The 24,949-nt window shown below is 39.4% G+C and overlaps 1 long non-coding RNA gene across 3 annotated transcripts in view; it reads right to left on the bottom strand.

Moving 5' to 3' along the window:
• Positions 1 to 6,068: 6,068 nt before the first annotated feature.
• Positions 6,069 to 24,949, bottom strand: part of LOC114117558 (uncharacterized) — a 138,743-nt gene continuing 119,862 nt past the window's right edge. For 2 of the 3 annotated variants that reach the window (XR_009596036.1, XR_009596038.1), the window contains 7 exons: positions 22,824 to 22,940; positions 18,752 to 18,847; positions 17,751 to 17,841; positions 17,262 to 17,315; positions 14,764 to 14,863; positions 12,229 to 12,390; positions 6,069 to 10,585 (listed from right to left, as the gene is read on the bottom strand). This is a non-coding gene — a long non-coding RNA (uncharacterized LOC114117558). The remainder of the gene's footprint in view (positions 10,586 to 12,228; positions 12,391 to 14,763; positions 14,864 to 17,261; positions 17,316 to 17,750; positions 17,842 to 18,751; positions 18,848 to 22,823; positions 22,941 to 24,949) is intronic. The other variant, XR_009596037.1, reaches the window with a different exon arrangement.

The following is a 24,949-nucleotide window of genomic DNA, read 5'->3' as shown; positions in this document are numbered from 1 at the left end:
AAACACAAGAGCTGCAACTATAACCAGTAGCAATGATGACAATCCCATAGGGGTGAAGGATGATCTAATTTGTAAAGTTCTCCACTGAAGTCTCTGCTCAGCTTGCTAATGATTGGACAGAGATTTTTGTAAATGCCAATAAGCCTCTCAACCTTAGGGTCCAAGTACACTGTAGCCTATCTTCAATACTCCAGCAGTTTATAATATACTCTGCTTTAATCTTAACTTCCTCTTTCACAGTCTCAAAGTAGGAATAGATGAGAGATTAGGGCCTTCTCTGCTGTTTTCCCTGAGCACAGCCCTGCACTGTGTGGCCTTCTAGATTGCCAGAAATGAGTAAAAGTTTTTCTTGGTGCTCTGTAGATATCTCTTTCCCATGCTTTTTTTTTTTTTTTTTTGGAGTCTTTTGGTCAGCCTCTTGCATATCCCATTTTGTATTCTCATTTAGCTTGTATTCCCATTTCAGAGAGCTCTGATGTTAAATGGTTCCTCTGATCGTTTTGACAAACACACTGGTGATAGGCTGTCCATGTAGAACAAGTTCTGAGTCCAGTCAAATAGAGACAAACCTTGAGAAAGGGGTTGGAGCAGCCAGACAGATCAAATAGAAATGATTCTCTGGGGAGAGAGCTTTTGGGACAACTCCAGACTTGTCTGTGGCCTCCAGTGGCTGCTAGGCTGCTAGCTTTCACAGTTACCATGGTTACAAGGCCTTTAGTTTTCAAGGCTACTTTGGAGCTATGCAGAAGGGTAGAGAGCAGGTTACAATGCCACCAGACTCAATGCTCTTACTGAGATTCAGCTGTTTTTCTCAATTTGATGTTCCTTGGATTGTTGTAAACTTTTGGTTATTTTCCAGAGTTCTGAAAAAGTTTATTTTTGATTATTTTTTTCATCAGTATTCTAACTGCCTTTATGAAGGAGTGGTTTTTTTTTATATCCTTATTTTATCATTTCTTAAGAAGCCAGTATGCTTCTGTCATTTATTTTTAATTTGGTATCTTACCTTACTGATTTAAAGAAGTTTTCCATTTAACTTTTTAATTGATGCTGGATATAAGTCTTTATCTTCCCAGGTGGCACTAGTGGTAAAGAACTTGCCTGCCAATGCAGGGGATGCAAGAGATGTGGATTCAATCCCTGGGTAAAATCAATAAATCTTTGGTTGAGTATATGCCCTGTGGATATCTTCTCTGAGTTGGCGTCTTGCCTTTTTGATCTGTGGATCTAATCTCGTGCCTTAATGCTCACCTGAATGAGTTTGTCATGTAGAGGAGGAGTGAACACTTTGGTTCACCTGCCAGGTAGTCAACAGTATCGACTGGCTCAAACAGAAATTGGTGGGAGGTGGAAATTCAAGTCATTGTGCTATATAATATGATTAAAATTATTCACATCACATTCTCTCATATTTTTATTATTCAATTATTATTAGAAACTGAAATAAAACAGAAATAAATGGAGAAATAAAAATTTTCCTCTTCCGTCTCTTCTACTCATGACTTAACCTTGGTTGTCAGTATTTGGTTGGTCCTTCCTAACCCTTTCTTATGAATTTAAACATAATCACACATCCACACACATGTTTAGGTGGTAAAAAATTTATAAATAAGGTCATACTAACTCTGTTTTGTGATGATGGTTTCCTATTATTGTTATTTTTAAAGGCTATATAGCATTCAATAGTAGCAGAAATATTATGTTTTGCTGGAGAGTTAGATTGTTCCTAGTTTTTCATGCCAAGAAACAATACTGGGATGTCATTTTATGTATATTTCTATTTTTAAATCTAAATACTTCTAAAGAATTGAATCCCCAAAATAGAATGCCTGAACCAAATGATGGAAACTTTCTTTCATTTACAAAGAGTAGCAGCTTGACTTCTTCAATGTGCATCAAGATATGTTCACCTATAGTTAATAAAAATGCATGTTTATACACATTTCTCAGCAAATAGTGAAAATAAGTATTTTTTCTAATTTTGTCAGTTAGATAAATGGTTAAAATATAATTTAAGATTTTAGTCTGTATTTGATTACCTGTAACACTGAGAATCTTTTCATTGGTCCCTTTTTATCTTCACTTTAATTGTTTATTCTTATCTTTCAACTATTAATACCTTAACTTTATTCTTATTGATTTCTATTTTCTCTTTACATATTCTGAATAGTAACCTTTGTCTATAAAACATATTGTAACTATTTCCTCAACTCTGTGGCTCATATTTTAATTTTACTTATATGGTCCTTTTTATATTCATTTTTTAAAAGGAGATTGTCTGATTTAACTTTGAAAGTGAAAGTGAAAGTCACTCAGTTGTGTCCGACTCTTTGTGACCCCATGAACTGTATAGCTCACGGAATTCTCCAGGCCAGAACACTGGATTGGGTAGCCTATCCCTTCTGCAGGGGATCTTCCCAACCCAAGAATCAAATCGGGGTCTCCTATAGATTTAACTTTGGGTTTCTCAAATTCTTATCTTGTTTAGGAAGGTCAATCTTAACTCAATATTATACAAATACTTTACTGTATCAAAATGAAATTCTCATATTTCCAGGAGTCTGTCTTGGGACTCCTGTGTTTCACTGATTGCTATGTCTATATCCATGCCACTGTCTCACTGTTTATTATAGCTTTATGGTAGTTTTTCCATCCCTTTCCTTGCTCTTCTTTTTTATAAATGTCTTTGCTGTTCTTGTGCCTTTTCTATTTCATGTGATATTTAGAATAAGCTTCAAATTTCTAACAGACATTCTTATGGCATTTTGATTGGTGTTACATTTAATTAATCAATGAATTTGTGATAGGTAGATTTGATATCTTTGTAATGTTGGACATTCCCATCCAGGAGATATGTATATATCTTGATTTATATCTTATAACTTTTTTGTCTGTTTATTTATATAATTCTGACATTTCATATTAGGTATTTCATAAATGAGTTGCAAATTATAAATGGCACTGTATTCGTTATTACATTTTCTAAGTGGCAATGGTAGATGCTATCAATTTTGCATGTTGTTTCCAATGTCACTCGTTAATTCTCATATAATTCCTAATAGTTTTCCAGATCATTACTTGATTTTTTCTTGATTTATTTCAATAATTAGAACTTCCATAAAATGTTGGATAGTCACAGTAGTTATCCTTGTCATTTTGCCAATTACAGTGGAAATAGCTTTTAATGTTTCATCATCAGGTTTATTTGAGGGACATAAGAAAGTCCCTTTCTATTCTTTTCATAACAAGTGTTTTTAATAATCATTATCATGATTGAGGATTGAATTCGGTTTCTCTTTCATTTGTTAATATTGTGAATTAGACTAACAGGTACCCTGATGTTAACTACCTCTCTATTCGTGAGATGATATCTACTTGGGCATCAAGTATTTCTCAAATATCATTAGATTTGATTTCTCAATATTTTATTTATGTACTTGCATCTATATATTCATATTCATATATTCAAATAAAGGGAAGCCCTTTATTTAGGGCTTCCCTGATAGCTCAGTTGGTAAAGAATCCGCCTGCAATGCAGGAGACCCCAGTTCAATTCCTGGGTTGGGAAGATCCACTGGAGAAGGGACAGGCTATCCACTCCAATATTCTTGAACTTCCCTTGTGGCTCAACTGGTAAGGAATCTGTTTGCAGTGTGGGAGACTTGGGTTCAATCCGTGGGTTGGGAGATCCCCGGGAGAAAGGAAAGGCTACCCACTCCAGTATTCTGTCCTGGAGAATTCATGGGGTCACAAAAAGTCAGACACGAGTGAGTGACTTTCACTTTCCCTTTATTTGAGTGCTGTTTTTACTGTAAATTGGGGTCCAGACACTTGTCACTTGAAAGCCAATAAAAAGGCAAGCTTGGTGGAAAGGAAAGTTTGGTGGACTGTTGCCCAAGGGAGGGGAGGGGTACATGGACTCCTGTCCAAAGGCTGACTTCCTCCCACTGAAGATCAGTGAGCTTTTATAGGTGAAGGGAGGGGACTACCTGCAGAAACAGCACAGTCAGCTCTGACAGTCATCTTGAAATTGGTTCTACAGTGATCTGATCAGTGTAATCTTGTTTTGTGCTTAGTTGCTCAGTGTGACTCTGCAACCTCACGGACCATAGCCTGCCAGGCTCCTCTGTCTGTGGGGATTCTCCAGGCAAGAATACTGGAGTGGGTTGCCATGCCCTCCTCCAGGGGATCTTCCCAACCCAGGGATCAAACCCAGGTCTCCCACATGGCAGGCAGATTCTTTACCATCTAAGGCACAAGGGAAACCCAAGAATACTGGAGTGGGTAGCCTATTCCTTCTCCAGGGTATCTTCCTGATCCAGAAATCCAACTGGGGCCTCCTGCAATGCAGGTAGATTCTTTACCAGCTAAGCTACCCTCTGACCAGTGTCATCCTGATGGTTTTAAGTACAGTTAATCTGCAGGCCCAGGGTCAGTTCATTCCCTTTCTTTGAAATTAGCTCTGGGAATCGTGGCAGCTTATGTCATGGCTGCAGCCTGGTCATCACATAGTTAACTTCTTCCACCTGGTCGGGGTTTTAGTCTCTATAAGACAGTTCAAAGGATGTGGCACAGAATATTATCTATAGCTCTTGGAGATGGACTCAAGGTCCTTGACTATGCTTAATGACTAAAGTATTATTTAGTCTTTTTGGACTGTTTTCCTGTTTCTGCATTTTCACTGCTTTGATTAAACTTATTCTATGGCTCAAGAGTTTCCACAGACAAAAGGTAGGCTGAGGACATAGAGGACTACAGAGCTCTGCTCCGTTTCAGTCCCCCCTTTTCTCTGGTACTTCTCAGTCTTGAGGAAGGACAGGTACAGAAGAAGACAGGGAGCAAAGTTTTGGATAGAGAGGGTAGTCATAAACTTGGCAGAGGAACCCAGTTTTAGTTCCATTTCTGTTCAAATTATCTCCAGCTCTTGGAGGGAATGGGGTGACAATAACTTTAGCAACTTCCTGGTGAAGTGGGGTATATTCCTGCCTAATTTGGGGAATGGATACAGAATAGAAATAACCTCAAGTTCCAAGCTTAGCATCAATATTTTGTATTTTGAAAATATTACCTCTTTTACCAGGTACTTTGTCATAGTACCTGGACATACTGTACTGCAAAGAGATCAAACTAGTCAATCCTAAAGGTAATCAACCCTGAATATTCATTGGAAGGACTGATGCTGAAGCTCCAAAACTTTAACCACCTGAGGCCAAAGGTGACTCATTTGAAAAGACCCTGATGCTGGGAAAGATTGAAGGCAACTGGAGAAGGGGGAAGCAGAGGATGAGATGGCTGGATGGAATCACCAACTCAAGGGACATGAATCTGAGCAAACTCCAGGACACAGGGAGGGACAAAGGAGCCTGGTATACTGAAGTCCACAGGGTTGCAAAGAGTCAGACAGGACTTAGCAATTGGACAACAGAGATATTACAGTGAAGATAATAATCAAATGCATCTTTATATTATTCTTTAAACATGTTAGGGTTTTTTAACCTTAATGGTTAAAGCAGATGTACAACGTAAGTTGAGGGCTTCCCAGGTGGCTCAGTGGTAAAGAATCTGCCTGCCAATGCATGAGATGCAGGAGATGCAAGTTTGATCCCTGAGTAAGGAAGATCCCCTGGAGTAGGAAATGGCAACCCACCCCAGTATTCTTACCTGGGAAATTCCATGGGCAGCCTGGCAGGCTGCAGTACATGGGGCCACCGAGTCAGATACAACTGAGTGACTGAGCACACGTGCACAATGCATGTTTATTAGGCCATAAACAGGATGTTTTTGGTTAACCTAAAGTTCAAATTAAATCATGAATAAGCCAGAATGACTTCCTCATAACACAATATGTGAAAATTTCTTGCATAATTTTCCCCTTTTAATGGCAGATCTTTTCATAGAAAGCATCAATAATCATTATATTTTCCTGGCATTCTCAGAGTGGTTCAGTTGCCTTTTCTAGGTCCATTCATGTCCCTCAGTGCTAGGCTTATTCTTTGCTTATATATTGACCTAGTCATCCATGTTGGGGTAAAACTAAAACTAAGACACAGCAAACAAATACAGAGGTATGCTTATGGAGAAACGTTTTATAGGCCATACATTTTATCACTTATACCCAACTGTCACACATGCATTGTACACACACTTTTAGCAGTAAACGTAAAGCCAGCAGTGATACACATCAATCCTGAACATTGGGGTCAAAAATATGACTTGAGGCAAAACAATAGATTTCCATTAGCATTCTTTAAATTTCTTACCCACTTCAGCAGTGTGACCTGAAAGTTATCAAATATTTTCTATATAGTTTAACATACCAAATAATTCTAGTTACTTTAATATTTCTTCTGAGATGGAAAATAGAATGGTGGGTGTCACAGGCTAGGGGGAGGGAATGGAAGGTTATTGTTTAATGGGTGAGAGTCTCACTTTGGGCTGACAAAAGTGTTTTGGAGATGGATAGATTGTGGTGACAGCTGCACAATAATGTAAATGTGCCTAAAGCCACTGAACTGTACATTTGAAAATGGTGAAAACAGTAAATTGCATGTATATATTATCATAGTAAAAACATTAAATAAAAATTCTAAACCATAAAAATATTTCTTTTGAGACAGCTAAGGGCCATTTGGAATATTCAAAGTTAGCTAGAGAAAGAAACTTACAATCTGTTATCAAAAGCAGCTCTTTATTCCAGCAAAGTTTTGTTCTCTTAACAGAGAGAAAGAAAACCAAATTCCAGTTTTCAATCAGCTTACTATTAATAACATGATTCATTTACCAAAGTAAATCCAACCTAATTTTAATCACTCCTGACAGCGTACAAAATTCTTTTCTCAAAGTTCCCTTTTTCCACAAATGTTTCATTACTTTTTGTATCCATATAATTTGTCCCTTATTTTTCCCCACCTAGAAATAACCAGCTCCAGGACAAAATTATTATCATCATTTTTCCTCAACAAAAATTTCTCCATTCTTTATACCTTCTCTCGCCGACAACACATGCCCTACTTGCTTTAAACACTGGAATGTTTCCCTTATCATTTTTAGTAGCTTTAATTACAGAGTACAATTTTTAACCCTTAATAGCCTTAACAAAACCAGGAAGCAAGTAACTAAACTGTTATACCAGCATTTACTGATTGGTAAACTTAAGCACATATTTCATAACCTCTAAAAACTTGCATTTTTCTCATACTATACTTACTCTTTAATATGGTACAATAGACCCAAGCATCTTTTGAAATTCTACTAATTAACCCAAAGCTGAAGTATCAGGCAAAGTATATTTCAAGGACATGATAAGAGTTAACTTCAAACTTTCTCCTAGACATGTTTTTGTTCTCTAAGCCTCAGCATTCTTAAAACAGTATTTTATCAAGCTAGCTTCCTCTAACTGCATATGCAAAAAGAACTAGCTTTGGCATTCCAAAAGAGTTTCATCTTAACCATTTTTTTCTGGAGTCTAAAGAATACCATTGTTATATAATGTTTTAAAAATCACTGCTATATTTTAAATAGATAACCAAGAAGGACCTACTGTACAGCACAGGGAACTCTGCTCAATGTTATGTGGCAGCCTGGATGGCACAAGACTTTGGGGGAGAATAAATACATGTATATGTATGGCTGAGTCCCTTCATTGTTCACCTGAAACTGTTACAACATTGTTAATCGACTAAACCTCAATACAAAGTAAAAAGTTTTTTTTTAAATTACCTTTCTTTTTTCAGTCATAATTGCATAACTAAAATTTTTCTAATGAATTGAATCTGAATTTCCCATTTTACGAAAGACAATAAAGATACTAATCACACGGATCTAGAGTGTCATACAGTGAAGTAAGTCAGAAAAAAAAACAAATATTGTATATTAATGCATATATATGGAATCTAGAAAGATAGTATTGATGACCTATTTGCAGGAAAGGAATGGAGACACAGACATAGAGAAGGGACTTGAGACGACAGCAGGTGGGAGCAGAGATAGTAGCGTTGACACATATATATGACCATGTATAAATAGACAGCTAGTGGGAAGCTACTGGATAGCACAAGGAGCTCAGCCTGGCACTCTGTGACAACCAAGAGGTGTTGGATAGGGGGAATGGAAGGGAGGCTCAAGAGGGAGGAGATGTATATAGTTAAGATTGCTTTGTGTTGTTGTACAGCAGAAACCAACACATTATAAAACAATAATCCTCCAGTTTTAAAAAAGTAATTAGAAAATCATTTTCATATGGAGAGGTGATCAAGAAGTAGGTTGCCAAAATTATAGGAAAAATCCTTACTTTTAGAGAAAATGAATAAAGCATTGTTTTAGGGGGAGAGAGAGAAACCAATGTCATATTTTAATGCATAGAAAAACAGTCCAGATGATCTTATTAGAGAAGCAGAAATAGACACCCAGGAGGTAGAGAACAAATATATGGACACCAAGGGCGGGGAGGGGGGAATTGGGAGATTGGAATTGACACATATACACTACTGATACTATGTATAAAATAGGTAATTAATGAGAACTTACCTTATAGCACAGGATACTCAATGCTCTGTGGTGACCTCAATGGGAAAGAAATCCAAAAGGGAGGGGATATATGTATATGTATAGGCAGAAACTTTACAGCACTGTAAAGCAACTGTACTCCAATAAAAATTAATTTATAAAAGCTAATACCAATCACACAAATGGAATATATACCCACACACCAGAAAACAGAATCATCACAAATCCAACAAGATAATGACCGATACAGAGTCCCAAACAAAGATGCCCCCAACACAAATGGTCCCCAACATCAGGCACGTCAGAACCAATTGGCAAAATGCCCAAATAGCACTTTGTGCTCAAAGGAGATGTTAGCCTGGGTGCACACCAGTGGGACTTACAGGGTCTTGGAGCTCGTCTGTTCGTCCAGGCGCGTGTTTCCATTCCACCGAGGAAAAGCGTATGTTGACAGGCAGTGCCGAGCAGAGGAGAAACAGGGAGGATTCCCAGAAACAAATGGTTTCAGCAGCTGCTAGAAACACCCGCCACTCCAAAATGTTCCTCTCAGGACCAGGTAGCCTCCAGCAGCAGTTCCTCACAGCCATCCCTGAGCGTCGTCCTGGTGGCTCTACTCTAGGAAAACCCCAGAACCCAGGTATCGTGAGAGCACAGGAGTCCCAAGGAAGGAGCCAAAAACTGAGAGTGGGGTCCACCTGCTTGCCACTCTAAAGCCAAAGAAGAGGCGAGCTGGTGGAAAGGAAAGTTTGCTTTATTTCAGAGGACAGCAGCCTGGAGGCAGGAGGCTCCTGACAAAGGCCAACTCGTCCACACTGGCAATCAGTGGGCAAGACCGTTTATGGAGGGAGGGAGGGATGGGGCTACATGCAGAAATAGCACAGTTGGCTCTGGCAGTCATCTTGAAATTGGTGCTGCAAGAGTCTGGTCAGTGTCACCTTGATTGGATTAGGTACAGTTAATCTTCAGTTCCAGAGTCAGTTTGTTCCCATTTCTCTGAGGCCAGGTTTCAGAATTGTGGCAGCTTATGTCATGGCTACCGTTTCGTCACCACGTGGGGGTTTCAGTATCTACAAGACAGCTCATAGGGTATGGCTCAGAATGCTGTCTAAACCCTTGCTGCTGCTGCTGCTAAGTCACTTCAGTCATGCTCGACTCTGTGCGACCCCATAGACGGCAGCCCACCAGGCTCCCCCGTCCCTGGGATTCTCCAGGCAAGAACACTGGAGTGGGTTGCCATTTCCTTCTCCAAGGCATGAAAGTGAAAAGTGAAAGTGAAGTCGCTCAGTACTAACGGACTCCCAGCGACCCCATGGACTGCAGCCCACCAGGCTCCTCTGTCCATGGGATTTTCCAGGCAAGAGTACTGGAGTGGGTTGCCATTGCCTGCTCCTAAAGGTCCTTGACTATGCTTAATAACTATAAACTAATATTATTTAGTCTTGTTGAACTGTTTCTTTTGTTTTTGCATTTTCTCACTGCTCTAATTAAACTTATTCTTTGGCTAAAGTTTTTCCACAGACAAAAGGCAGGCTGAGGACATGGGGAAGCAAAAGGATCATAGTGTCCTACTCCATTCACTATTCATGTTCAATTTTTACAGCAGAATTATGCTAGGTATACAGAGTAAACGAGAGAGCTTTTCGTTCTTAATACTTTACAACAGTTTAAAATAGTAATTATCTATTACTTACAGGTTTTGCAGAATCATTCATAAAGTAACCTATTGCCTTTTGGAAAGTGCTGATATTTACCTGCTTTATACTATCTACTATAGTTCATGATCTAAACAAATTTTATCTTTTTGAGACGGTATTTTTTTTTTATTATCATTTATTTCACCTGGATTTTCTAACTTGAGTGTTGACAAGTAGAAGTGAGTGAAGGCACTCAGTCATGTCCAACTCTTTGCGACACCATGGACAGTAGCCTACCAGGCTCTGCAATCCATAGGATTTTCCAGGCAAGAATACTGGAATGGGCTGCCATTTCCTTCTCCAGGGGATCTTCCCAACCCAGGGATCGAACCCAGGTCTCCTGTGTTGCAGACAGACACTTTACCGTCTGAGCCACTAGGGAAGCCCTGCCAAGTAGAAAGTGAAAGTGAAGTCGCTCAGTCGGCCAAGTAGAAAGGTAGACCAAAAAACAACAAAACAAAATGCTTTAAATAAATGGACTGCTGAGCATTTCCTTACTTGGACTAAAGATGACATTGCTTCTTTCTCTTTTCCCCTTTCAGTGGGAAAAAATTTTTAGATAATACTTGGAGGAGCTATGATTCAAACCACATTTCTGTATTAAGCAATTTATAAAGCAAAACAATCCAGTTTCAAATGTGTCTTGGTCAATACTAATCTGTGTTTACGAGACAAATCTGTATATGCGAATTATGTAGTTTCTTAAATTTTAGATTAAAAATTAAACCCTTTAATAATGGAGAAACAATGAAAAAATGCTTGAAAATAGGTGCAGATGTTGAGCTTCCTGATAAATGATGACCACTGCTTTAGAGATGTGGACATCGCAGTGGGGTCATGAACCCCAAGAGTACATGGTGGGTGGTCCTGCAGTTGATGTGGCCTGCCCCAGAGCTGCCGCAGGACAACCAGAAAGAACAAGTGTTGATGTCATGATTGTTCATACAGTGGTCTCTATAGTGTCCATCCACTTTCAGCTGCAGGGCCAAGATCACTCAAGCCCATCTCATCTGCTCTGCTGTTAATACTGGACTGCTGTTCCTGCTGCTAAGTCGCTTCAGTCGTGTCCGTCTTCCCTGTCCCTGGGATTCGCCAAGCAAGAACACTGGAGTGGGCTGCCATTTCCTTCTCCAATGCATGAAAGCAAAGTAAATCATCCCAGGGCATATGTATGTAACTTTTACAGGTTTGCATTGCTGGACCTCTGCTCTGGTTTTGAACTATATTCTTGTGTGTTTACCTCTAGAGTTCTAAATAATTTTTGAACAGCCCCACCAGCAGAGTTCAGCATTGGGCTTTACTAGAGGTGTCTTTTGCTTCTTTGGGAAAGGACAGGACAATTTCCTAGTCCCTACCTGGCTCAGGCACAGGCTTCAGAGGCAGCAACTCCAGATAGATAAGAATACAGGCATCTGGTTTCAGGCATTATCTAGATAAGATAGGGACTTTAATCTAGGTTTTCAGAGGTGGGGTTATGGGGTTCTAAAACATGTTTCAGTTGCTTCCAAGATAAAGTGTGTTTTCTTGGGAGAAGGTTTATTGCTTTTACTGTATTCTCCAAGGAGTCTATGAATTAAAAAGTGTTAGTGTATTAGTGAGGGTTGTTCAGAGATACAGAACCAATAGGAAATAGATAGATAGATGATAGATAGATAGATAGATAGATAGAAGATAGAGGAATTGGCTCACGCAATTATTTAGGCTAATAAATTCCACATGTCTGATGTCCACAAACTGGTGATCCAGGAAAGCCAGAGGTATAATTCAGTCCAAATAGAAAGGCCCGAGAATCAGGTGAGTCAATGCTAATAATCCTAGTCTGAGGGCAGGAGAGGATGAAATGTCCTGTCCCAGCTCAATCAGTGAGGCAGGGGGAAAATATGGGGGAGCAACAAATTTCTCCTTCCTCTGCCTTTTGTTCTCAACAGATCGGATGATCCCCAACCACTTGGGGAGGGCAGTCCACTGATTCAAACGTTAAGCTCATCCAGAAATACCCTCACAGACACACCCACAAACAATGACTAACCTGGGCACCCATGGTCCAGTCATGTTGACACATAAAATTAACCATCACAGTTAAGAACCTTGGTAGAGGTATCATAGACATCATGTTCTTTGAGTTCAGGCAAAAGTGCAGAAGCAGTAATCCAAGGCTCAAGAGAACCAGGAGAGTAGACTCAGGTTTGTACTGCAGGCAAAAAACAGGAGAAGGAAATGGCAACCCACTCCAGTATTCTTGCCTGGAAAATCCCATGGACAGAAGAGCCTGGCAGGCTATAGTTCATAGGGTCGCGAAAAGCTGGACATGCTAAGCGACTTCACTTCTTCTTCTGGCAGTGGTTCTCAATCTTGATTGCTCATTAGGACCACTGGGAACTTAGAGAAGTCCAGAGAGATGCCGTATGAGTTGAATAAGACCACACTGAATCCAGGTTGGAGGTGTTTGTGTTTCTCTGACCTAAGGATTCTCAAGAGATCCTTGAGCAAATTCACCCAGAGAGGTCAAGTTCTTGCCTTCAGCTCTACAGCCCCACACAGATCAGATCATAGTTTCTCAAGAAAAAAAATCTCCTTCCCTGGTGGCTCAGGTGGTAAAGAATCTGCTTGCAATGCAGGAGATCCAGGTTTGATCCCTGGGTTGGTAAGATCCTCTGGAGAAGGAAATGGCAACCCACTCAAGTATTCTTGCCTGAAGAATCCCATGGACAGAGGAGTCTGGTAGGCTACAGTCCATGGGGTTGCAAAGAGTCAGACGTGGCTGAGGAACTAATACTTTCCACTTCCCTCAAAGTAGATACAGTCAGACAACTTATATTCTAAAGGAAATTACTTGGGAGAATAATTACTTGTGGTGCATTAAAATTCAGTGTTGTTTTTATCAGAGATATCAAAGTCTTACCTGCTTAGGATCTAAGGGAGATTAGAAGTATGCTTCATAATACTCTTGAATGGTATTTAGAAAGGCTGAAATCTTTCCTGCTGAATAGTCTCATATTGGTGTTGGGGCTTAATATAAATTAATATAAACCCAGGACTTTTACCTATTCCCCAAGAAGAAGTTCACACAGTCTAAAAGTTTAAAACCTTCTATTTTCTGGATATTCATCTCAAATCTTCCAGTTTCATTTCATCCCATTAATTCCAGTGAAGTGAAGTGAAAGTTGCTCAGTTGTGTCTGACTCTTTGTGACCCCATGGGCTATACAGTCCAAAGAATTCTCTAGGCCAGAATAATGTAATGGGTAGCCATTCCCTTCAGGGGATCTTCCCAACCCAGGGACTGAACCCAGGTCTCTCATACTGCCAGCCCATTCTTTACCAACTGAGCTATCAGGGAAGCCTAATTAATTCCAGTGGCAACCACTTATATCATATTATCTCAACAAATCACTCATCAGTGTACTTATTTCAGAGAGAATTCATTCCAAGCAAAAGCATTTATTTCCAAGATTTCCATTCTCTTTGCAGTGTGTGAAAAATTATCATTGTAATTAGGCATAGACACTATTTAATTTTGATTAGTGATATACAAAGTAAACTGTAGAAACATGAAATATCCAAATCAGGACACAGTCTGAAGATAAGGCATGTAAGCAATATACTTTGGTAAAATATTTAAAAGGGGTTTATTGCTTAGCTATTTTTAGCATTTATCTTAATTATTTAAAACCCTATTTTTTAAAAACATTAAATAATGCTTCCTGCAAACTCCCCTTTGGTTTGAAGGTAAGTAGGCATTAACATTTTTTTGCAGATGCTAATGAAAGCCGGAAATTAACCACCCCATTCTACACTCTCTGCAGTTTTCTCCTGGCTCCCCAATATATATTTTACATCTCTGAGTTTTGATCCTTCTTGTGTGATGTATCAACTAAATTCTGCATTTTTTAAGGTAAGAAATATCAAACAAGACAAGCCTACGGTGAAAATTTCATCAAGCACTTGAATTTAGTGTAGCAATTTGTCTGTCTCTTAATTCTGATTGGATAAACACCAGTTTCTGATGACCAGTTTAGGAACTCAATCATTTGGGTGGATTACATGACATATCTAGGAAGTGTGAGGACCCTACATCCCACAGTGACTGGCTCTTCATCTCAAGATTCTGGATGCCTGAGGCACTAGAGAGCAGCTCTTCCTCTGAGCTGTCCTCACCACTGGGAAATAAATCAACAGAAAAGTCTCTGACTCAGGGCCATCTGTGTAGCCTGGGTTCACATCCCCTTTCTGTCACCTAGAGCCCTGTCACCTTCATGAAGGTCACAAACTATGTGAAGTTCAGTTTCACACTGGCGAAATGTGATCACTAACTTATCTGGCTGGGGGAGAGGGAGGCAGTCAATAAACGGAAATGATCCTTATTGCACATTCCCAGAGTCTATTAGCATCACTGCATTTTCTTTCAGCAGAGAAAAATTTATTTAAATCCATTAAAGAATACTTACTTTTATGTAACTGTACCTCCTAACATTTTCTAGACCAATAACTAATATTTATTGAGTGTCTACGTCATACCAGGGGTGGGGTTCGGTACTAAAGACAGAGCAGTGAACAGGGCCTACCCCAGCTTGCTGTTCCTGCATTTCACAGGTAACTAAGTCCATCCATCTGCTTTCTTCATCTTTGTTGGTTTCAGCAAGAAGTCTAATAAACCCTCCTATTCTGCGAAAAAAACCACACAAAAGCTATTATTCCTCTTAGGAATTTATTGAATGCTAACTGTAATAAGCATTTGTATCTGTTTTAAATTTTTTATTGAGTTATAATTTAAATACCATACAATTCACTTGCTTGAGTTGCACAATTCAGTGATTTTTGGTATATTTACACAGTTGTGCAACTGTCACCACAGGCACAGAGGTTTTGTTTGTTTGTTTGATTTGGGCTTTTTAAAAAAATTTTTTGGCCATGGGACATGTGGGATCTTCGTTACCCAGCCAGAGATAGAATTTGCGCCCCTACATTGGAAGGGCAGAATCTTCACTGCTGGACCACCAGGGAAGTCTCAGCATTTGTATCTTAATTCACAATAATCCTATGAGGCAAGTTCTATTATTATTGCCATTTCACAGAGAAGGAAACCAAGGCACAAAGAGATAAGTGAAGTGTTAACATCATGGCACGAATGTGTGGCTGACCCTGGATCATGGACCCCAGCAGGCCAGCTGCAGAGCCCAGGCTCTTAGCCCCATGCTCCCTGCATCACACAGACAGAGCAGAGCCGGAAGCAGCCTCATCTTCTCCAGGACACACAGCACATTTATATACCTTGAGCCCTGTGCTATGGATGCAGTTTGGACAAATATCCATAGGCTCTGGGAAGAAAGAAGACCCAGAAAAATTCTTGCTATCAGGTGGTTCTAGATCTAAAATCCTCAATGAGGAGGGAAAGGTAGGCAAAAGTTCACCCTTATACCTCCTGGAGAAGGGTTAAGTATGCCAAGAGAATTCACCCTGACATGTGCCAGATTATCCTGAAAACTTGTATTTCCTTCCCAGGGGAAGGGACTTCTATTAACAAAAAGTAGATTGAATGAGTGTTTCTTTACTGGGGACATCGGGAGAAGTAGGGGGGCCTCCCCTTAGTGGGCTTCATACACAAATTGTGGCTCTGCAGTTGATGGGTTGGGGGTTGTTTGAAGCTGCAGACCAAACAAGAAAGGAAGAATTGTGTCAGGATTTATAATAGATCTATAACCCAGGCTGTAGATGGCTTCACCATGGCCAAACTCCCAATTCCACAAAGCTATCTAAGCTGGTCAGCGGTCCTCTTGGGGCCTGGCAAGAAAGCTCTGTCCACAGAAGAGTTCCACACAGAGTAGTGAACCTGTTTCTTTTTTTTAAAGCTTTTTTGAATTTGTTACAATACTGCTCCTGTTTTATGGTTTTTTGTGTTTTTTTTTTTTTTTTGGTTGCAAGACATGTGGGATCTTAGCTCCCCAACCGAGGATCGAACCTGCGCCCCCTGCATTGAAAGCCGAAGTCTTACTTAACAGAGTTTGTATGATGCATCCAGAGTGAATGGGCACTACAGGAGGCAAAGTGGAGAGACACACAGCTATGGTAGGAGGAACCATGACGTGGAGAGATATTAGCTTTTAGCCCAGGAGCAGCAGAAGAGACAGATGGTGGCTGAGACACCCTTCACCATGGAACAGTGGATCACCATGCAAGCAGTGATGCCCAAGGTGGGGTCTGCAAGATGATCCATTGTGACATTAGAAGAAAATAGTAGAGCTCTTATTTGCACTTATCTATCTCTTCATATTTATTGAAGAGATATTTATTATCTCTTACATTTATTACCTCACATATTTATTATTTCTTCATATTTACTGTTTATCTCTTCTTATTTGTACTTATTTGTTTATCTCTTCTTCATTTCTATTTTTGCATACATTAAAAATACATATATTGGGGACATGCTCTATTTTTTTGACCACTGAAGGATCAAAAGCGGTTGGAAGCCACTGCAAAAAGCAGTAGATGCGCTTCTTCTGGGTGAGCCACCAGAATGATGTTATATATGGAAAATGTTCCTATTTGCCATGAGGCCCAGACTTAGGATTGCTGTCTGCACCTACCTCTCTCCCTGTACTTCCTTAAAGACCCACTGATAATCACAAGGGATCTCTGGAAGAGCCCAACCAAGAGACAGTATCCAGTTTTGGTCTATGGTTTCATAAGGGCAACAGCCATATACAAGGCTGAGGCTAGGGGAGATCAGAGCTTCAACCACAGAAGGAATTAAAATGGTTCCAGGGAGAAGGTGTGAGGTGGCCCCGGACACCATCAGGGAAATGAGAAAATTGGAGTTGCAGCTAGCTTCCTATTGGCCTTCATTAAAAGTTGCATCTTTCCTATCAATCATTCTCTTTTGGATGTACACCCCTGAAGCAGTTAACTTGAGTGTGTTACATTGAACTTTCAGGTAGCTACACAGTGCAGCTCCCTCGGAACCATTTAACATCAAACATTTAAAAAAACAAAAGAAAATTTCAAGGCAAGATCTCTAAAGGTCATCTAGCTTTCATAAATTTTCATCAAATTTTCTACCTACCCTGTAGGTCTAGCAGCTGGAAAACTTTTCCAATAGAGAAAAACACAGAAAAAGCTGTAATAAACAAATGAAGAGAAATCCACTTAAGAAACAGAATTAGAAGCAATTGCCAATGCCAAATAAAGGAAGGACTTTAGTGACTTTATCCCGTATCACAAGCAAAATTAAAACAATCATAAATATAAAGTAATGTGGTGTTTTATTATACTATGTTCTAAATTCCATAATTATTGAGGCTAATGGTTGAATTCATGAGCAGGGTAACATAGATCAATGGTGATTAGCCATCCTTTCCATATTCTATACTTGTGAAAACTTGGCTGTTACTTCATAAATGATGTTTCTTGCAAAAGGAGAAAATATTTTCATAAATAATTTCAAGTCTTTTACCTATGAATACCATCCCTCTTTGTAGATTCCATTTGTCCCATCTAAAAATGTCTTAAAATGTTAACATACTATAAGTTGTTATTACAGTATTTATGATACCTTTGCTCCAGAAGACCCATTCAACTACCAAAAAGTTCAGTCATGTTGCTGCCAAAATACCTCTCAGCTCTGGTTATGTGTCCGTTTCTATCTAGCAAGACAGATGAACACAAAGAGAAATTAATCATGGTCTCTGGGCTAAAGGAACTTGCATGCTAGCAGGGGGGACAAAACATGCACATAAATAATTATGATACAAGAGTAAATATGTGATAAGACTATTAAAATAACATACATAAAAAGTGGGAGAATGTCAGAAAGATAGCACTCACTTCCAGAGTAGGGGGGAGGGGTGTCATGAGATTTACAGAGAAAGGTGTACTTGATCCAGGCATTAAGGGACAAGGTATGACTTAAGCTGAAATGAGGAGGAAGCAGAGGAGAGGGAGCAGGAGGGGAGTAGAGGTGTGGGAGCTGGGGTGGGGGCATGAGGGTAGAAAGAAGAGGAACCAAACAAATCACACTTTCTAAAACAAAGAATGGAAAAACTTGCAGTCCAGTTAAAAAGCAAGTTATGGGATAAAGTTAGCTCCAAAGTAATTGGAGACAAGTATGCTGCTGCTGCTGCTAAGTCGCTTCAGTCGTGTCCGACTCTGTGCAACTCCATAGACGGCAGCCCACCAGACTCCCCCTGTCCCTGGGATTCTCCAGGCAAGAACACTGGAGTGGGTTGCCATTTCTTCTCCAATGCGTGAAAGTGAAGTTGCTCAGTCGTGTCTGACTCTTAGTGACTCCATGGACTGCAGCCTACCAGGCTCCTCCGCCCATGGGATTTTCCAGGCAGGAGTACTGGAGTGGGGTGCCATTGCCGTCTCTGGGAGACAAGTATAGAAGTAAATAATAAAGAAGGATAGGTAATAAACAAGGTTGGTTGGTTGGTTAAAAGGGATATGATTTAAAGCATCTTCTCTTACCTGTATCTATTTTCTTCTTCCAGCCTTGAGTGTCCTCACTCCACTTTAGAAACCCATAGACTACTGTTTGTTTATCTGTTTACTTACTAGACTCTTTCCGGATCAGGAGCTCCGAGGGCAGGGCTGGTGTCATTTCCCTCTTTGTAGCCACAAAGTCCAACATGGAGTTTGCCATGTAGATGTCTATGGGATGAACGAATGCCAGGCTGGAGCCATCTGGAGCCATCTCTTTATAGCAGTCACCTGGTTATGCTCAAGATTTTGTTATTAATGACCAAGTCTAAATGTTCACAAAGGAGGAAAACAGGACAATGGCTCAGCAAGCCAGCTGGACGGTCAAACTGACCTGGGTTGGAGTTCACCTCTGCCATTTCCTCAATCTGAGTGAGACTTAACACAAACACTTTTCTGACATACATTACCTTCATTTGTAAAACAATCATAACACTTACCTCCCAGCATTATGGAGAGGATTAAATAAGCTCATATATTAGCACATTGCCTGGGACCTAGTAAGTGCTTTATTTATATAAGTTATCTTGCTATTTAACATGAAATATAGTTTGTCAATGACACTTGTAAAGTTGCTTAATATGTCAGCATGACATTGGTTTTATGTTCAAAGCACAGAGGCTGGATAGTAACAGCACTTTATTTTAATTCTAAAATGGTGGTACCACCATGATTCTCTTTCTGGTGGGCATATTTTTGTTTTAATTTCTTTTTTATTTTGACATATTACATACACAAAGAAGAATGAAAAAGGATACAAACATATATTGGAATGTATAATTATGTAGTAAATATGCTTGTAGCCAGTGTCCAAGATTTAAAATGAAATATTGCTTGCTCCTCTGAAGTCCCCACTGTGACACTTACTATTCAAAGAAATGACCACTGCCCTGATTATTCTGGTGGGAGGCCTTGTCCTAGCTCTCCTGGGGTAGTCCTAACTCTCCTGGCTTCCTTATAGCTTTATTCCCTATGAAATGTGCTTTCTCTTATTTTTCAATTTTATATCAATTAAAAATAAACTGTAGGCATTCTTATGTGCCTTGCTCTTTTGATCAGTATTGTGTTCATAAGATTCTTCCTCCCCACCAAAAGCCCTCTATTTTCTCCTTTTACATTATTGTAGAACTGCAATGTGCTAATGGATGTACCACGATTTAGTCATTCACTGAATGTTTATGGCCATTTTACTGTTAATGGACATTTGGTTCATTTACAGTTGAAGATCATTATCAAAATTCCGCTTGGAACACTCTTATACATCTCCTGAGACACCGTAGTGTGCATTTCTCTAGGAATATATCCAGGTGTAGGACTGCCATGTTGCAAAGTATGTGTAGCTCCGATTTTACTGGAAAATGTAAACTGTTTTCCAAAGTAATTGTACTAATTTCTACTACTACCAACAGTGTATGACATCTCTCCACATCCCAGCCAACATTTGTTATTATCAGAGTTTTAATTTTGCCACTCCTGTGTGTGCCCTAGGATCTCAGCTTATACTTTCCAATTATTAATGAACTTGAGCATCTTGGCATATTCTTATTCATTGTTTAGATTTCCTTTTTTTGTGAAGTGCTTATTCAAGACTTTTGCTCCTTTTTTCACTGGGTTGTCTGCCTTTTTCTAATTGATTTGTGGATACAAATCTATGTTGATTGTATGTTGCAGATATCATTTCCTTCTGTGGCTTATAACTTCACACTATTTGTGGTGCCTTTTCATAAGTTTGATTAAGCACTTTAAAATGTTTGTTCTCATATTTAAGTTTATAATCCACGTGAAGCTGATTTTTGGGTGTGGTATGAGGAAGGGGTCCAGTTTGATTCTTTTCACATTTGTGCTGTGCTCAGCCGCTCAGCTGTGTCCGACTCTTTGTGATCCCATAGACTGTAGCCAGCCAGGCTCTTCTGTCCATGAGATTCTCCAGGCAAGAATACTGGAGTGGTTGCCATTTCTTCTTCCAGGAGATCTTCATGACCCAGGGACTGAACCCATATCTCCTGTGTCTCCTGCATTGCAGTCAGATTCTTTACCCACTGAGCCATCATAGAAGCCTTCTTTTCACATTTAAATACTGTTATACCAGCATTATTTATCAAGAAGGCCATCATTTCCCCAATTGTTCTGGACTACCTCCTTTGTCACAAATCATATCAGTTTATGCCTGAGTCTGTTTTGGGTATCCTTATTCTTTTTCAGGAGCCTCTTTATCTGCAACAATTCCACATAGTCATGACTGATATTTGGAAAGAAGAAAACCTCTTTCCTCATAACTCTTTTCCAGTGTGTCTTGAATATTCTTGGGAATTTTTTATTTCTTTAAAAGTTTAATATCAGCTGGCTAAAATGAAAATCAGTCTCTTGGGGTTTTAATTGGGATTCCATTGGATATTGAGACTGATATGGCAAAAATTTAAATCCTTACTATGTCAACTCTTTCAATCTATGTAGATAGCTAATCTTCCTTCCTTTCTCCCAATAAAGTTTTGTAATTTTTCTTATAGAGTACTTATACCAAAGAAAGGCAATGCCAAAGAATGCTCAAACTACAGCACAATTGCACTCATCTCACATGCTAGTAAAGTAATGCTCAAAATTCTCCAAGCCAGGCTTCAGCAATACGTGAACTGTGAACTTCCAGATGTTCAAGCTGGTTTTAGAAAAGGCAGAGGAACCAGAGATCAAATTGCCAACATTCGCTGGATCATCGAAAAAGCAAGAGAGTTGCAGAAAAACATCTATTTCTGCTTTATTGACTATGCCAAAACCTTTGACTGTGTGGATCATAATCAACTGTGGAAAATTCTGAAAGAGATGGGAATACAGGCCACCTGACCTGCCTCTTAAGAAACCTATATGCAGGTCAGGAAGCAACAGTTAGAACTGGACATGGAGAAATGCTGGGCTGGAAGAAGCACAAGCTGGAATCAAGATTGCCAGGAGAAATATCAATAACCTCAGATATGCAGATGACACCCCCATTATGGCAGAAAGTAAAGAGGAATTAAAAAGCTTCTTGATGAAAGTGAAAGAAGAGAGTGGAAAAGTTGGCCTAAAGCTCAACATTCAGAAAACTAAGATCATGGCATCTGGTCCCATCACTTCATGGGAAATAGATGGGGAAACAGTGGAAACAGTGTCAGACTTTATTTTTTTGTGCTCCAAAATCACTGTAGATGGTGACTGCGGCCATGAAATTAAAAGACACTTACTCCTTGGAAGGAAAGTTATGACCAACCTAGATAGCATATTGAAAAGCAGAGACATTACTTTGCCAACAAAGGTCTGTCTAGTCAAGGCTATGGTTTTTTCCAGTGGTCATGTATGGATGTGAGAGTTGGACTGTGAAGAAAGCTGAGTGCTGAAGAATTGATGCTTTTGAACTGTGGTGTTGGAGAAGACTCTTGAGAGTCCCTTGGACTGCAAGGAGATCCAACCAGTCCATTCTGAAGGAGATCAGTCCTGGGTGTTCATTGGAAGGACTGATGCTGAAGCTGAAACTCTAATACTTTGGCCACCTCACGCAAAGAGTTGACTCATTTGAAAAGACCCTGATGCTGGGAGGGATTTGGGGCAGGGGGAGAAGGGGACGACCAAGGATGAGATGGCTGGATGGCATCACCGACTCGATGGACATGAGTTTGAGTAAAGTTCGGGAGTTGGTGATGGACAGGGAGGCCTGGCGTGCTGTGATTCATGGGGTTGCAAAGAGTCGGACATGACTGAATGACTTAACTAAACTGAACTGATACATTTTTTGCTAGATTTTTCACTAATGTAAAAGTCTGTGTTCTTCTTACTGTATGTTATCAAATCGTTTATAGTATCTTTTATTTACAAGACCTTTACTGTTTTTCAGATATAATACCAAGCACTTCAAATATACTATGTGTTGTAATACAGTCCTGTTAGCACCTCCTACTATTATGCTAATTTTACTTTTGAACATGATGCTCAAAAGGGTTATATATATATCACTTAAGGTCTCACAGTTAGTAAGTATCCAAGCCAGAATTTGGAAGGCTTGTCTGATTCCCAAGTCATGCTATGCTGCTACCTCAGTGGGAGATGTACCCTAAGGGAACTGAATGTATTTAAGATACGCTTTGATGGGTAAGAAAGATCAAGGACCTGGGATACTTACCAGAGGATGGAAAAGCGGAAGGATCCCAAGTGAAATAAGATGTTGAGATGAGCAATGATGGGAGTCACATAAAGTAAGGAGGTGCTGAAGACAAACACCACTCAAGCTGCCATTTTTCTAACAGCAAAGAGAAGTCAATCAGTTAGCTTAGGAGCTCCTGGGTATCAGGTTTGCTTCAGTGGCATCAACCCTGGACACACAGAGGCCATATCAGCAGTCTGTTACCCACTTGCTATTTTTAAACTGAATTTTATTACCTAATTTTCCAGTCTCTTTCAACTGGTACCTTTCATTTGGATTTTCATCTTAGCATATGCACTTCCCCTAATTCTTACAGCTGTTTGCTCAAGCCAATTTTAAGGCTAATTTTGGGAAAACTCATCTATATTGAATACACAGGATATATGAGAAGATGTCTCTCATATAGAATATTTTTATGAACAAAAATTCTTTGATATAGATCCTAACCATTAATCTGCATTTTTAAAATGTAGTTAAGAGTACCACTGGCCAGGAACTCTAAGAAGCAGAATTGCAGCACAGATGGTCCAAGATTCTTAATGTCTAATGCTACACTTTAAAATGACGCTGTTTCATGGTGTTGATCTGCCTGCCTTTTGAATTCTTCAGAAAATGCATGTTGGATTGTAGTTGATTTTGAAGAGAGATAGCTGTATAAGGTGAGCCACAGTTAAATGCAGCTTTGGAATAATTGGCCTTCCTCCATTGTTCAGTTCATAATAGCTGCAATAGCTCAGACTGCTAAAATAGATTCAATTATGTAGAAAAATATTAAAGGAACAGCAAGTATTTCCTCAGTTACCATACCTTGCCTAGAAAGTAAGCAAGGATTTTTTTTTCTTTTAGCTTATGACTGTACATAAATTTAAGGTCCAGTAAAATGCAGAAACCCAGAAATAAAAATATAGAAGAAAACCTTCACTTAGCAAAAGTTCAGACAATCCTGAAAATTACAAAAGTAAAATGGGGATATGGAAAGATTATAAAAAGTAACAGGCATGATTTAAGAACTTTGATGCATATTTAATGCTACAAATTTGTTTCTGAAAAAACTATAGTACACGTTTGTACATGTGTCTAGTATAAATCCATAAAATTTTAAATAAAAGTAAATGAGTAAATGAATAAGGAGATTCATAGATTTGATGTGTATTTTATGTCAAGGTAGATGTATGTTATCTGAGATAAATGCTAATTGTTGTCAGTCACTCAGTCGAGTCTGACTTTTTGTGACCCCATGGATTTCCATGGACTTCCCTGTACTTCCAGGCTTCCCTGTAGTTCACTATCTCCCAGAGTTTGCTCAAACTCATGCCATTGAGTCAGTGATGCCATCCAAGCATCTCGTCCTCTGTCGTCACATTCTCCTTCTGCCTTCAATCTTTCCCAGTGTCAGGGTCTTTTCTAATGAGTCAGCTCTTCGCATCAGGTGGCCAAAGTACTGGAGCTTCATCTTCAGCATCAGTCCTTCCAATGAATATTCAGGGTTGATTTCATAATGTCCGAAATTTGAAGATTAATGTTTTTGTAAATTACTTAATCATTTCAAAGTACATTAAGTTTTTTTCCTCCATTTTGCCCCAATTTTAGCATTTCCTTTTGTGAACCATTTCTAATTTCACTTATCGTATTCATTGTTACATTCCTATTTCCCTTATTCAGGGAATTTTTAAAGATTCTTTTGATTGTCTTTCCCATAGTTTATCAACTTTAAGCTAGACCCAACTTATGATATATTTAAAAAAAATTTTAAATAGGAAATTGGGAAGACACTTTCTTAGAAAATTATGTTGTTTGCGGTTGTTAGGTTCCCAGGCCAGTTCATAAAAACAAAACAAAACCATTTCTTGCAAATTGTTGCTGGAGCTTAACTCCAATAATACTTCAGAGCCTGTACACCATTTCTTACAATTATACCATGGGAAATAAATTCCTTTGAAGCTGAGATATCAGAAAAGCACTTTATTTCCCTACTGCAGTGGGACTTGGACTTCCTCTTCAGCTGTCCCTTCTAACTTCTGAGGCCTGACAATGGGGAGACCCTCTCTGACCTAGACACTCAGGGTGGGGGGCTTCTATAAACTAGTATAGGGGCTCCAGCCACA

Source organism: Ovis aries, chromosome 13 (assembly GCF_016772045.2).
Source record: "Ovis aries strain OAR_USU_Benz2616 breed Rambouillet chromosome 13, ARS-UI_Ramb_v3.0, whole genome shotgun sequence".
NCBI lineage: Eukaryota > Metazoa > Chordata > Mammalia > Artiodactyla > Bovidae > Ovis > Ovis aries.
Note: the sequence above shows the minus strand (reverse complement) of the source record. Positions and strands in the feature narration are given on the sequence as shown.